We start from the raw sequence: 14,399 nt of genomic DNA on the forward strand, positions 1-14,399 counted from the left end.
AGTGCCCTTTAAATCTGTGTTTAAATCCATACAGCACTAATGACGCTGTGTACAACTGTGTGTGACTGTTAGTGTGTGTTATTTGGTCTGTGAGTCGTTGAAGCACTCTGTGAAATTTGTGCACTCTGGTTGATGGAGGATTAGAGTTTAAGTGTCACATGAGCTGCAGTTTTTATTGTCTCTTTCACGTGCGTGATGAACAACCACCACCACCATCATCATCACTGTCATCATCAACATTATTTTAGTCGTCATCATCATGCATGACTCTTCCTCCCATCAGGAAATGAATGAATGAAAGCCTGGCTGATCATTCGTTACCTCAGATGGTTGTTTAATCATGACAGGGTGACACTTTTACTCGAGAAGAGAGAGAACCAGAAGGTTTGAGGTGAAGTGAGGATTCTCTAGAACCAACAGCCTGCAGACAGGGGCTTGGAGAAGAAGGGAAACATGACAGAAGATTTCCTTTGGTCCTGATTCATCTGCAGGCAGAACAAGTAGTGCAGGAAAAAAAAGAGCAAAAATAAAGCAGCAGGAACACTGCAGCTGTGACCATACTTCAGCTTTAGAAGTAACGCTTAAGAACTAGAAATAATGCAGGAGAATACAAATATTAAAAGCAGTTTCCTATAATGTCCACAAGTAACAAGGAAATGACAAGAAGTAACTGCTACTTATATTACACCAGACCGGCTTAGTCAGGGTTGGTTTAGTAATTTAGAGACCCCAGGCAAAGACCAATAAGAGGCCCCTCAGCATGCAGCAGGGGTGGAAAGTAACTAACTACTTTTACCCAAGTCCCTGTAACTGAGTATTTTTGTGTACTTGCACTTTTTGAGTACATTTTAAAATCAGTACTTTTATTTCTACTTAAATAACCAGAGTAGCTGTACTTTTACTTGATGACTGTTCTCTTGTAATTGCCCTGCCTCTGTTATTTATAGCAGCAGTTTTCAAAGTGTGAGGCGGGCCTCCCCTGGGGGACGCCACAGAACTTCAGGGGAGGCGTGGAACCATAAACCAGGAAAAAAAGTAATTGGCTTTGCTAACTTCTGCTGTGCATGGAGCAAAATGAATAGACTTAGAGTTACTTTAGGGCAGCGATACTCAACATGTGATTTGTGATTATTAGTGGCTCTTTGATTACTTAATTTTAAACATTATTCCCCCCAGAAAACTTTAAAATGGAAAACTTTTTTGCCCCTTTATACCATTTTTGACACCTTTCATCGATTTAGGCTACCTTGGTCATTAAATACCAATTTTTTCCTACTTTTTGCCCGTTTTTGCCTCTTTTGTTGCTACTTTTTTCCAATTCTTGCCCTTTTTCATGAGTTTTTTTTGCCACTTTTCACCATTTAAGCATCCTTTTGTCATCAAATATCACTTTTTCCTACTTTTTGCCCATTTTTGCCACTCCTGACTGCTTTTTACCCCTTTTTTTGCTTTTTTTTTTTTTACTTGGTTTTGCTACCTATTACTCTTTTTTGTCACTTTTCCCCCATCTTTTTCACTTTTATCCCAATTTTTGCCAATTTTCACCCATTTTTTTGCCATCTTTAATGTATTTTTATTGCTTCTCAAAGCTGTTATTGCCACTTTTCACCTCTAAGATTGAGGCTCTTGCAAAGGTATTTTTTAACAGTTAGGGTCTTTGGTTGAGTAACGCTGCTTTAAGGTTTATCAGAGCAGAATAATCAGGTAGTACTGGCAATAAATTCATTACTGACACCAAATAACTGAATACCTGGTAAAGACAGATGTTTAAGAACATTTGCAGACCAAAATATCAAAGATACAAAAATGTTAAAAATATCTAAAACTAGACATAAATGGTTGAAAATATGGTTAAGGTTTTTTTTTTTTTTTTTATCAATCTGCGTTGGGGTCCACTAAATGAATAATTTTCTCTTGGGGGAGACTCACTCTCACACACTTTGAAAACTGATCTATAGCACATAGCAAGAAAAGGTTTCCATGGCTTTCCCATCAAGCCCCTGGACTGAGTGTCGGGTTGTGCTTGTGTTTTTGAGGTGAGGTGAATTTGAAGTTTGACTGAAGTTATCCACTGAGTTAGAGTTCATGTCTGTGACTTTAGGTGTCCCTGAATCTGTGTTTCCAAACCATTTTTCCTTGAGCCGCCTCTATATGTACCTAAAATAAGAGAACCCCAGAACCCAATAAGGAAGAAAAGGTGACACGCTGCCATCAAAATTCCACATAGATTTTCATTGTTTCACTGATAAAACCCTAAAGAAAGACAATGCATGCTTTTTCTTATCAAAACACCTTTGCATAAACTACTTAATAACTGCTTTATCATGGTTTTAGTCAATATTTGCAAATCTGTTTTTGGCCGCAAAGTCTTGCATCCCCCCAAAGATCTTTGGTGTCCCCCCTGGGGGTCCCAGACCCCAGGTTGGGAATCAACACTCTAATGGATGCATAGCTAATATTTTTCATCAGTATGCATGGCCTTGCTATGAGGTTGACTCTCTGCTTTGTTTTGCACTTTGCCACAGATTTTCAAGAGTTCCCACAACTCTGCTGTAAAATAAAATACTGAACACTTTCAAAATTTGGTTCAGCTGTTTGTTGTGTGGACCAGTACAGTCACTCTAAAAGTGTTAAATTTAACTCTCTGTGAGGTAAATTAAAACTATCAGTTTAGTTTTGAATTTGTCTTTGTTATAGAGGTGTGATTTTTCCTGAACAACCTGGTTGGAGATCTATTCTCTTGTTGTTCTTGCTAATAAGGAAAGATCAGATTTCACAGTACAACTCCTCAGTAGCTACTCAGCCTTAAAGTAAACGCCAAATTAGATACTTCTTACCTTTACTTGAGTACATTTATAGACCAGTACTTCAACTTTTGATTAAGTAAATTCAAGTAAATTTTAACCAGAGTAACTGTATTTTTATTTCACTCTTCAACCACCGTGCATCTCTACATACCTAAAACAGCCAACAGGTCAAATTTACTGTCATTAAAGTGCCTTGATTTTCATAGATAACACTGATAAAGGACTGTTAGTTAACCACTAACATTTAATGGCTTATTAACCACAGATAGCAAACTAGATTATGTTGGAAGATGATCAGTCACCTAGAAAACCGTCTTTGGACTGAATGCAAGTCCTGAAACTTCCTCATCATCGTATTCTTCTTCATTAAAACACTTAACTTACATTTAACAGTGGTAAATGACTTTTTTTCCCTGTTGTATCCATGTTGAAGGTAGATCTATCGACTTCTGGTTAGGCATTACTGCAGCAGAGAGAAGGTATTTCCATTGTGCCATCATTTATTGTTGGTGTGAAATGAAACAGTGGGACAATCAAGGCTTTCTTATGGGGTAAATTTGACCTGCATGGTGGTTCTAGATATAAATGTCCATTAAAAAAAATTGGGCTTAGGCAAACTTTTTTTTTATGACACCAGGTGCTATAAAACAAACTTTTAGGAAAAAACAAAGAAGTTGTCTTTAAAACTCTATACACATTAAGTAAGATACGATTAAAGAACAGCCTTGGGTAACTTTTACCCATTGGCGGTTCTAGTGTTAAGTACAATAGCATGTATTTTTTCCACCACTACTTTTTTTGAAGCATTTATTTTCAGGTAACGAAGCTGGAGAACTACAGAACATCTGGAATATAAATACTCAAACACCTGAAACACCTGGCTCATCAGCTCTTATAGCAACTCACCACATCTGAATATCTAACACTGCTGCAGGCCAGGAGGAGCTTCTAAAAACTAAAACATATATGCTCATTACTTTGGGAATATCCATTCTTCTACCATGTATTTTTTTCTATTTATTGTATAGCGTCTTACCACACATTCATCCTCTGATTCCTTGTTTCAGTATGTCTGTAGGGCTCTACCTAACTGTGTTAGCTTAATATGAAGACACTTTGGAGGAGAAACTCTCTCAGTGGACCTCAGACCTCAGCAGACCCCTCAGACCCTCACACATCACCCTCAGACTCCATGTATCACTGTCCCCCTCTGATGAGAAGGTGATGTGTCCTCTAGAAGGACTGATGATGCTGACATAAAGCTGCGTCGGTTTAGAGTGGAGAGCTGTGGATGTATTTTGATGTTTCAGTTTCAGTGCTATACTGAAGTCATCGTCCCAGTGACAATAACACATGATGTCCGTGATGTCCACTTAAAACTGCTCATTGATGGGCAGTAAAATAGCAATCAGTAGAAATAGCAATGTGAGTTGATAATTAACATTTCTGTAGTTTTGTGGTAGTGTAGCTGTTTTTCTGAATCACATGACTTTTCAGCTGCTCTTTCATTGATCAAATGTGGAAGCACACAACCGGGTTACACTGCCTCCTTTAACAAATGATAAAAGCAGCCCAGCCCGCTGTTATGGTCCAGACATCAGCTGATATATGAGCGTTTATTTAGAATGAATGAACTATTCACTTCAGCATGACGGTGACTTTACCGTCTAATTCTGCTGCAGGCAAGAAGAGGTCAAGTACAGGGGATCACAGCTGATAACCCTAAACCTGAATAAACTAACAGGACAGACCTTTAAAGCTAGAAATATCCTTTTTAAGAGTGTCCTGGCTGAGATTTACCTCTGAATTTACAAATGAAAAGTCATTTTTCTAATACAGAGCATTTCAGCTGAAACACAGTAAACATTGACAAAACACAAAATAGTTTCACATAATATAAAGACAAACTGATGACAGTTAAAATTATGTTGAGAAAATGGCTTAGTTACGGAACTGTGCAAAAGCCTAAGGCCTTTCTGTTTTAACAGTTCAAATAAACTTTTTTATCACTTATTTATCATATACATACGTATGCTACATTTCAAAACAAAAGACTTTGTCAGGGAAAAGTCAACACTGAGCATGAGCTCCCTTTAGTTGAAACATCTTGATTTTTTGGCAGATAATCTTTTAGATTTCGTGAGTAAACGCTGGTGTATTATAGCAGGCTTCTTCACACAAAGATGTTGAAATTATTTATTTATGCCACTTTCAAACGCTTTTGTCCACCCATTTTTGCCACTTTAAACACATTATTGCAACTTTTAACCAATTTGACTGCTAATACAAAAAAAAAATCTCCACCTCTTCCACTTATTTTTGCCACTTTTCAACTCTTTCTACCTCTTTCTCTGCCTGCTTTTGCCATTTTCTGCCTTTTGTTTACTCTGTTGACGAATTTCCTCACTACTGACCACTATTAAATCCTCTTCACCCATCTTTGCCCAGTTTAACCTCATTTAGGTGTCAAGTTTTGCCACTTTAAACTTTTTTTCAAAATTCTTTTGCCACTTTTACCCCTTTTTGCAACTGTCTGCCATTTTTTCCTCTGTTACACACATTTTTGGCACTTTTTAAAAATAATAATAAGTTTATTTATATAGCACCTTTCAAGAACAGCAAGGTCACAAAGTGCTTCACAAAGAGATAATAAATTTTCACCACCTTTTCAACCCATTTCGACCCATTTTTTAGCTATTGTTGCCACTGTTAAACTCATTCCATCACTTAAAATCCAATTTCCCCTTTTTTTCTTCTGGTTTTTGCTTTTATTAGCCCATTTATGCCCTTTTCTGCCTTTCCCCCCTCTGTTTACACATTTTTGCCACTTTTTTAAACCCAATTTCACCTCCTTTTTCAACCATTTTTGAAACTTTTAGCCCATTTGAACTCTGTTTTAAGAAAATTGGTTTACATTGTAAAAGAATGCAATATACAACTGCATAAATAGATTAAAATATTCTTTGCTTTAATAAGAGTGGCGATTATTGAAGTTTGAAAATAGAATATGGTTTTCACAGCCTGGCTTTATAATGGTTCATGATTTTCCTGACTTCCATGGTCCCCCTGGACCCCTGAAGGCTGTCCCTCCCCACCCCCCTCTTCTGTACAGCCTTGAATGTCCCTCATCTCTTCCTATTTCATCAAATCTCCTGATATTATTTATGTTTACACACCCTCATTCTAACAGTAGAGACATTCACAGCTACACCTGACTGAAATAAACTACAATAACTATCTTGTTCCATCAGTTTCTCATCTTTTTGTCCTGCTTTCAGACAGATTTTAAATTCAGACATACTGGAGGTAAAATGTGGAAATCTTCCAAACCTCTGAGAAGCTTCTGTTCAGGTTGGTGGATCTGCGTGGATGGTTGGTCCTGCAGCTTTATGGCTCATCTCTTCGTGAACTTCCAGAGGTCTCATTTCTTCCCAAACTGCTAAACTGGATCAAGACCTACAGGCTCCAGACAGGCAGAGGACCTTCTCCAGTGACTAGTGAGTCTTGGTGGGGACCTCTCTGCGAGGTGTGGAGCTCTGCCTGGAGGTCTGGTTCTCCAGCTGGGTCTGCAGCCTCAGTGCGGCTCAGGAGATAAGTCAGGAGTTGATTTTATGCAGCTGAGTGGGTTCATATGACGAGCATGTGAGGCAGCAGGGCTCTTTGTTGGAGCCGGTCTCATGACTCGGGTCCGAGGTAATCCTTCTGGGAGTCTCATGACCCGTCGAGCTTCAACACAAGAGCATTTTCTTCCAACGCTCAACAAATCTGCTTTGAGAAATCCGCACAAACATCCAAACAGCTGAACGCTTCCTCCATGAGCAGAAAGCTGAGCAGCTCCTTCAAACTCTGTTTCCTTCATGTTGATCATTAATTTTCCTTTAGAACAATCCAAAGAAAAATCCAGAACTTCACGATGATCAGATGTTTAGAAAATCTGATGGTCAGTCCACATTCCCTCAGCAGGATGTCACAGACTTTTTCATCTAACATTCAAACAGTTGGCTGTAAAGCTCAGGATTTATATTCATTTTCTGGTGAAGGCCTTTAGGAAATTATGAATCTCTTTGGGTCTATAAATGGGGAATAATATTTTTTTTTAATTTATTTTTGTTAAATCACAGCAAATGACTCACCCAGTTAGTGTGTAACCATTAACACTTTTTGTCTGGAGTTCAGGTTCACTGTTTTCTCTGGTAAGAGATTTTTTCTGACTTATATTTTGACCTTTATCATGCATGATTTTGAATTTTCCCCTTTTAAACTCATGATCTGGAATTCTATCTGATATTTTGAACTTTAAGATAGACAATTTTAGATTTCAATTCATATTTTGGCCTTTTAAAGTCATGATTTTTAATTTAATCTCATATTTTAACATTTAAAACTCTCAATTTCAAAGCTTATCCCATGTTTTGACCTTTAAACTCATGATTTTGACCTTCTCTCTCATATATTGGCCTTTTAAAAACATTATTTGGACTTTTAATTTTGTTTCTTGATCTTTGAACTAAAAAGCTTTAATTTTTCATTTTCAGATTTTGAGTCTTTAACCCCTTTAAGACTATTGTATCATATTTGATGCATACTTTTGTGATGCCTCTATCTTATCAATATGGTAAATGAACTACTTTAAAACCTTTTGAATATAATCTAATGATAAAAATGCTATCTAGTGGATTATCAGTTGCCAAAAAAATGATTTTTTTTTTCAGGAGAAGGTTACATAAACATTTCTGTTCATAAAAAAAAAAAAAAAAAAAAAAAAATTATAGAATTTTCTGACAATTCTGTGTTTTCAGGCTTTCATTCTGACCTTTTTTTTTTTTTTTTTAATCTCAAAATCATTCCTCATTCGTGATTATCCCCCCCCCCCCATAATTCATGAAAATGATGAAAATGGTGAAAATGATGTTGACAGTTTACGGTTTAATGTTGAGGCTCTCAGGTTAGGCCTAAATTCAGAATCCAGCCCCTGCTGTGACTGAGTTTGACATCCCTGATCTTCACTCTTTCTTTCCTTCCTGTTTGCGTGTTGGCACATAGCAGCGTGCCAGCAGAAGGTAAAGACAGCTGGTCCAGTGAGGGCATGTTTGTAGATTACTGAGCTGGTGAGATGGCATAGAGGACAAGAACAGCAGTATGGTGAAACATTAACGAAACGATTTAAAGCTCCTGTTGTATTGTTATTGAATTAGCTGTAATATTGATGCAATACACAAACATAGACACGCTACTGGCTACATGCAGTTTTTATAACTCACAAGTGTCCATGTTTTTTCCCCAGTCAGTAAGTCAGTCAGGTAATGAGTTTTTTCTCAGTATGTAACAATAATCTAAAGAGTTAGTTTGAAAAGTAACACTACCCAACACTGGTGAAGAGATTAGCGCGGATGCAACGATCATATCAGAACTGGACGACATTTGTCTGTCAAAATAAGAGCAAAGAGCAGAACTGAAAGCTTCTCTTGGTAGAAAAATGTTGCTCTTCAGCAAGAGGTTAGATTACCAGCTGATAGTGAGGAATTGTTTATTGGCAACAGAATGGCTGCTTGTGTCATATGTTTATCCCAAATACCATCCATGAGGTGTTGTCTGAATGGATGTTAAAAATATCCCATGCCAGAAGTTGCCAAAGGTATTCGCTCAATTGCCTTGACTCACATATGACCTTAAGTGGCATCCCATTCTTAATCCATAGGGTTTAATATGACGTCATTCCCCCCTTTGCAGCTATAACAGCTTCAACTCTTCTGGGAAGCCTTTCCACAAGGTTTAGGAGTGTGTTTTTGGGAATTTTTGACCAATCTTCCAGAAGCGCATTTGTGAGGTCACACACTGATGTTGGATGAGAGGACCTGGCTCTCAGTCTCCGCTCTAATTTATCCCAAAGGTGTTCTGTCGGGTTGAGGTCATGACTCTGTGCAGGCCCATCAAGTTCATCCACACCAAACTCTCTCATCCATGTCTTTAGGGACCTTGCTTTGTGCACTGGTGCACAATCATGTTGGAACAGGAAGGGGCCATCCCCAAACTGTTCTCACAAAGTTGGGAGCGTGGAATTGTCCGAAATCTCTTGGTATGCTGAAACATTCAGAGTTCCTTTCACTGGAACTAAGGGGCCAAGCCCAGCTCCTAAAAAACAAGCCCACACCATAATCCCCCCTCCACCAAACTTTACACTTGGCACAGTGCAGTCAGACTGGCAACTGCCGAACCCAGACTCGTCCATCAGATTGCCAGATGGAGAAGCATAATTCATCACTCCAGAGAACACATCTCCACTGCTCTAGAGTCCAGTGGCGGCGTGCTTTACACCACTGCATCCCACACTTTGCATTGCACTTGCTGATGTATGGCTTGGATGCAGCTGCTCAGCCATGGAAACCCATTCCATGAAGCTCTCTACCACTGTTCTTGAGCTAATCTGAAGGCCACATGAAGTTTGGAGGTCTGTAGAGATTGACTGTAGAAAGTTGGCGACCTCTGCGCACTATGTGCCTCAGCATCTGCTGACCCGGTGCCGTCATTTACGTGGCTGAGTTGCTGTCGTTCCCAATCGCTTCCACTTTGTTATAATACCACCGACAGTTGACTGTGGAATATTTAGGAGCCAGGAAATTTCACCACTGGACTTGTTGCACAGGTGGCATCCTATCACAGTACCACACTGGAATTCACTGAGCTCCTGAGAGCGAGCCATTCTTTCACAAATGTTTGTAGAAACAGTCTGCATGCCTCCGTGCTTGATTTTATACACCTGTGACCATGGAAGTGATTGGAACACCTGATTTCAATGATTTGGATGGGTGAGTGAATACTTTTGGCAATTAAGTGTATGTCTAAGTGTAAGGTTAGGAAAAGTTAACATAAGGAAAACACTGACTTTAATTAGCATAACACTTCTTAAATATCTATATAAAAAAAAACAATCTTGGATGGGTTCCTGTACATTTGTTGTTGTTGTTTTTTTGTCTTCATGTGTGTCTAAACCTTTGTTTGTGTGTTTGCTGTCCTGAAAAGCACACTTAGTTTTATTCAGATAAAAAGTACTCTCATGTCCTCCTGGTGTGTGATCATGCTCTAAATGAGTGAACAGAGTTTGTCCTGCTGTCAGTCTTCACTCTAACACCTCCGCTGTGTGTTACTGAGGAGCTGAATGTGTTTGACCTAGCGAGCAGCAGAGTGAAAAGTGTGTGACGGATTAACAGCAGCTGAGACTCACAACAATGAACAGAGAGTGTGAGTGAGGCCAGCAGGATCTGGATTATCAGGCTTTAAATGAGATTAATGATGTTCACAGCAGCAACTTGTTTGCATAATGAGCTCTTTATTCACACGCTTTTATTTTTTATACAGACAGGAAGTGGACCTGCAGGTCCCAACCAGTCAGGGTTTTTCCCCTTCTTAAAGAATCTCTCATTATCCCACCCTGCTGTGCTGTGATTGGCTCCTTAAAGTTTGCCTTCATGGAAAGTGTTTTCACCAGAGATTAGAGGAGATTGTTGTTCTGCTGGGTTTCAAAGTCCACCAACAGTCACCCTAACAGATTTTGTTTTTCCTAAACACAACCAACTAAAACACAATCAAACTTCTGTTCTGCATTAACCAAACCTCTGGTAAGGTTTATGGAAAATAATGGCTGGATTAAATCACAACCAGCTAAGAGCTGGTGTAACCTCATCGCCATGTTGACTGGCCTCTGTCTGACATCACTCTCAGGGTCAGAAACTCTGACGTCAGTATAAATTTTTAAAGCTTTTTTTTCTGGATTTCAAATGAACAAAGAAAATCTGATTAATTATTATTTCCCTGAACTCTGATCAGCCAACAACAGACAATTCATTTAAGGGACTAACAGTCTGATTTGGCCTTTTGTATACTAAGAAACTGTTCTTTGGTACGGGCATCCATAATATGGATTACTAATATGTCTTCATTTACAACACACTCGCCCAACTCTCATTCAAACAAAGGGCCATGCATCATTTGATTGGCTCTCCCTAGTGGTGTGGCATCCATGCATGCTGAGCAGTGAGGCCACTGGCATTGAGAATGAACCAGCTCCACGTTAAAGTCCAGGTCAGACCAAGACTTTGTGATGAAATACCCCCATTTAAGAATGTTGTTAGGGACAGAACCAGCTGAGCCAATGTGGCTAGAATCATGATGTTGCTGTTTTGTGGATGTTTAAAGCAATAAATGATAGATAGGAAATGACAATCTTGTTTTTGTGGACTACAAACACCTCCAAATATCGGTTCAGAGTAAATGTGCTGTAAAATCTAGCGGCCATATTTGGATTGTGATAACAGAGGACAGAGAGAAAAATAGCTGTTTCTCAAAGCTAAGGAAGGATCCTCAAACAGCTGTTTTCGGAGGATACTACGTCATGGACTGCCATCAGAGGACTATTCCAGTCTCGAGGATGCTTGAAATTTTTCTAAGGACTGAGTCCTTCAAACAGAGAATTTCACAGGATACACATGTGTATCCCCTGTGCACAGGAATCACCCACAATCCAATGCACATTGTTTTCCTTCTATTTAAAAATAAATAAACAGCTTAATATCAAGTTGAAGCCGGGTCCTAGCGCACTCAATACACTTTTAAATGTCCAGTTTCCACTGTAAATATGTTTTCATCATTACTTCATATCATCAAAGTAAAGCTGGACAGGTGAAAGTAGTGCCATATAATATGATTATGTATTATATAAAATATTTAGTATGCTTAAACATCATATTATCATTTATATTATGATTATATGATGATGTGATAGCTTTTTAGACAGCTCAGGGTAAAACTTGTAAAAGTTCATTCGCCTGCTCCAAATGTGTGTTCCAGAGATGCCAGGGAGGACTCTGGCCTCCAGTGTTAATTTTGGCAGATATTTTTAATTTTAGTTTTAGTTTTAGTCTTTAAATGAAATGCATTTAAGTTTTAGTCACATTTTAGTTATTTTTATCCTTTTTAGTTTTAGTCTAGTTTTTGTTGATGAAAACTCAAAACATTTTAGTCTAGTTTTAGTCCATAAAAAGTCCTCACATTTTAGTCTTTACTTTTAGGCCAAGCATTTATTCTCTTGACTAAATCTGTTACCAAGTGATGGTAGTGTGTTCTCTGCACTCTGCCAAACCTGGGGTCCCTGCTTTCTACAGCTGAGAGGTAGAAGAGCTACAGCTCCATTGTTTTTTGACAGATTTACCCACAGTGGAGAAATATCACAGAATTTGAATGTCAGATGAAAACTGCATCATATTTTAGTCTAGTTTTAGTCATCTTGACGTAAACTGAACTTAGTTTCTGTCAGTTTTAGTCATCACAGATCTATCTTTGTTAGTTTTAGTCTAGTTTTTGTCATGGAAAAAAAGGCTGTCGACGAACATTTTTAGTCATAGTTTTTGTCGAGGAAATTAACACTACTGGCCTCGCCTCCAAGGGTCCTGACTTGGGAGGATCCCTCTCACAGAGGAAGGATCCTGGACTTTGAGAAACAGCTAACATGAACACGTTAGGCGGGAATCATAGCAACACATCATGCCACAATTCTCACATGCTGTCAGTAAACCACAGTAGGAATCAGTGTAGGAATCCAGCAGACGTTGTCTCTGATGCTCATTCACATCCTTTCTAGTTTGGACTCAGTGTTACTCTAAAATAAACTGTCCTTCATTGTTTTACTCCATGTAACAGCTGATTTAAATCCTATTTCATAACATATGCATACATCCTTATTTATCCTATTTTAATGTCTATCAGTATTTACTTTCTTCTTTGTCCTGGTGCTGCTGCAATGGTTGAATTTCTCTTTTAACAACTTAAATGGAGCGATGCCTGCAGGCGGTCACCCTGGAGAGCACTGATTTCACAGCTGACATGCATCATAATCAAGACACATGACACATCCTCCTATTCTGCGGTCTATTTAAGCTGCTAGAGTTCCGGTCTCTTCCTCTGCTCTGCCCTGAATCAGTACTGCACTCTGGCTTCAACCCTCCTCCACCCAGCATCATGACTTAACTTAGCAGTTCCTAAAGTGGGTTATGACACCCCCGTTGGAGTCAGTAGTGATAACGGGGGCTTGGAAAGGCTGAATGAAAAAAACATGTGCACTGTTTTCATCAGCTAGCAGGGCTGAGTTTGTGAGAGCTCTTCGAGGTAAATGTAGGACTAATAATAAATATATAACAGAAATCACAACTAGAAAAACAAAGAGAGGAAAATAAAACAAGACCTGTTTAGCCACTGGTTTCATCTGATGAGTACTGAAGAAAGAGCGACGTCTCATGACAGGAGAGAGGGTATGAATCATATTTGTTTTTATGCTGATGTAGTTGGTGTGGGGTATGGGGAAACGTTTTCATCCAGGAGTTTGGGAATCACCAATCTAAGATCTAGATGAGATGAAGCTTCAACTACAACAGTTTTATGAATCGTTTTACCTCTAAACGCAGGTGTTATGTTAGACAAACAGTGGTGAGGCCATGTTTCAGGGCTGAGATGCAGAAATGCTGTGAGAAGCAGCCTGGCATGTTTTCTACATCTCCTCCCTTCAGTTCTTTAGAGAGTAAAATGTTATGATCAAAAAGATCACCGCCAGTCCTCCATGCTGACTAAACTAACTCACATCTACAGTCAGTTCCACCTTTAATAGTTATGAAATAACGGCTCAAAGCATAAAGTGTCACGTCTTCTGTAGTAACATCTTCTATTAAATCTCCTGTTTAAGTAAATTTCCTCAGGGCTGAAAATCTTGGCAGACAGTGGGGGTTGAACGTGTCTAATTTCAGTCACATGTCAGCCTGAGAGAAGAAACAGCTGATTGTGTTTGTGGAGAAAAATCACATGAAGTCAATTAAGCACAAACTTATCAGGTCACATGACAAACGGGGTCATGTTTGCTCCACATACATGGTTCTGTTAGATCTGCTCTAACTTTACTGATAGGCTGAAGCTCTTACTAATGCTTTGGCTGAACATCTCTGTGTTTCACTTTCATGATTTTATCTGCAGCTTTTCTCTTATATTAACTCTGGGGTGAATGGTGTGTGCTAGGTTTGGAAAGCAGGTCACTCAGTTTTAATGCCAGGGCGTTTATTTTAGTTTTTTTTTTTTTTTTTTAAATTTAATGTGATTGTTTTGTCTTTTTGCAGCACATTTGAGTTTGAAGTTTGATTTTGCTCATGTTTATCACTTTGTCTGTTGCTGGTTGGTTGCTTTTGTTGGCCAAAGTACAGTTACCTGCACTTTACTGTACTTTACTGTCTGCAGTATGTAACATATTAATTTAAAACCTTAACAAAATGTACTGGTGTTACTGTGGACATATTTAAATATTCATGTCAGACATTCTGACATCACACTCAGGCTGGGAGAGTAAAAATGTTAAATATTTTTTACAGATGTGCTGCACATGGCAATCATGTAAAAAGAGAGAATATGAGAGATTCTAAAAAAAACCTGGGAGTTTTTGGAAAAAATTAACAAAACAGAATACAGTGATTTGAAAATCATTTGAATACAGCCCAGACGCCAGATATTTGATGTTCAAACTGTTAAAGTTTATATATATACAGTGCTTAACAAATTTAT

General features: G+C 38.6%; 1 protein-coding gene across 1 annotated transcript in view; it reads right to left on the minus strand.

The window, feature by feature from the left end:
- Window positions 1-14,399, minus strand: part of LOC121511434 (transient receptor potential cation channel subfamily M member 1-like) — a 54,935-nt gene that overhangs the window by 37,188 nt on the left and 3,348 nt on the right. The window lies entirely within an intron of this gene.

This window comes from Cheilinus undulatus, linkage group 1 (genome assembly GCF_018320785.1).
Source record: "Cheilinus undulatus linkage group 1, ASM1832078v1, whole genome shotgun sequence".
In the NCBI taxonomy this organism is placed as follows: domain Eukaryota; kingdom Metazoa; phylum Chordata; class Actinopteri; order Labriformes; family Labridae; genus Cheilinus; species Cheilinus undulatus.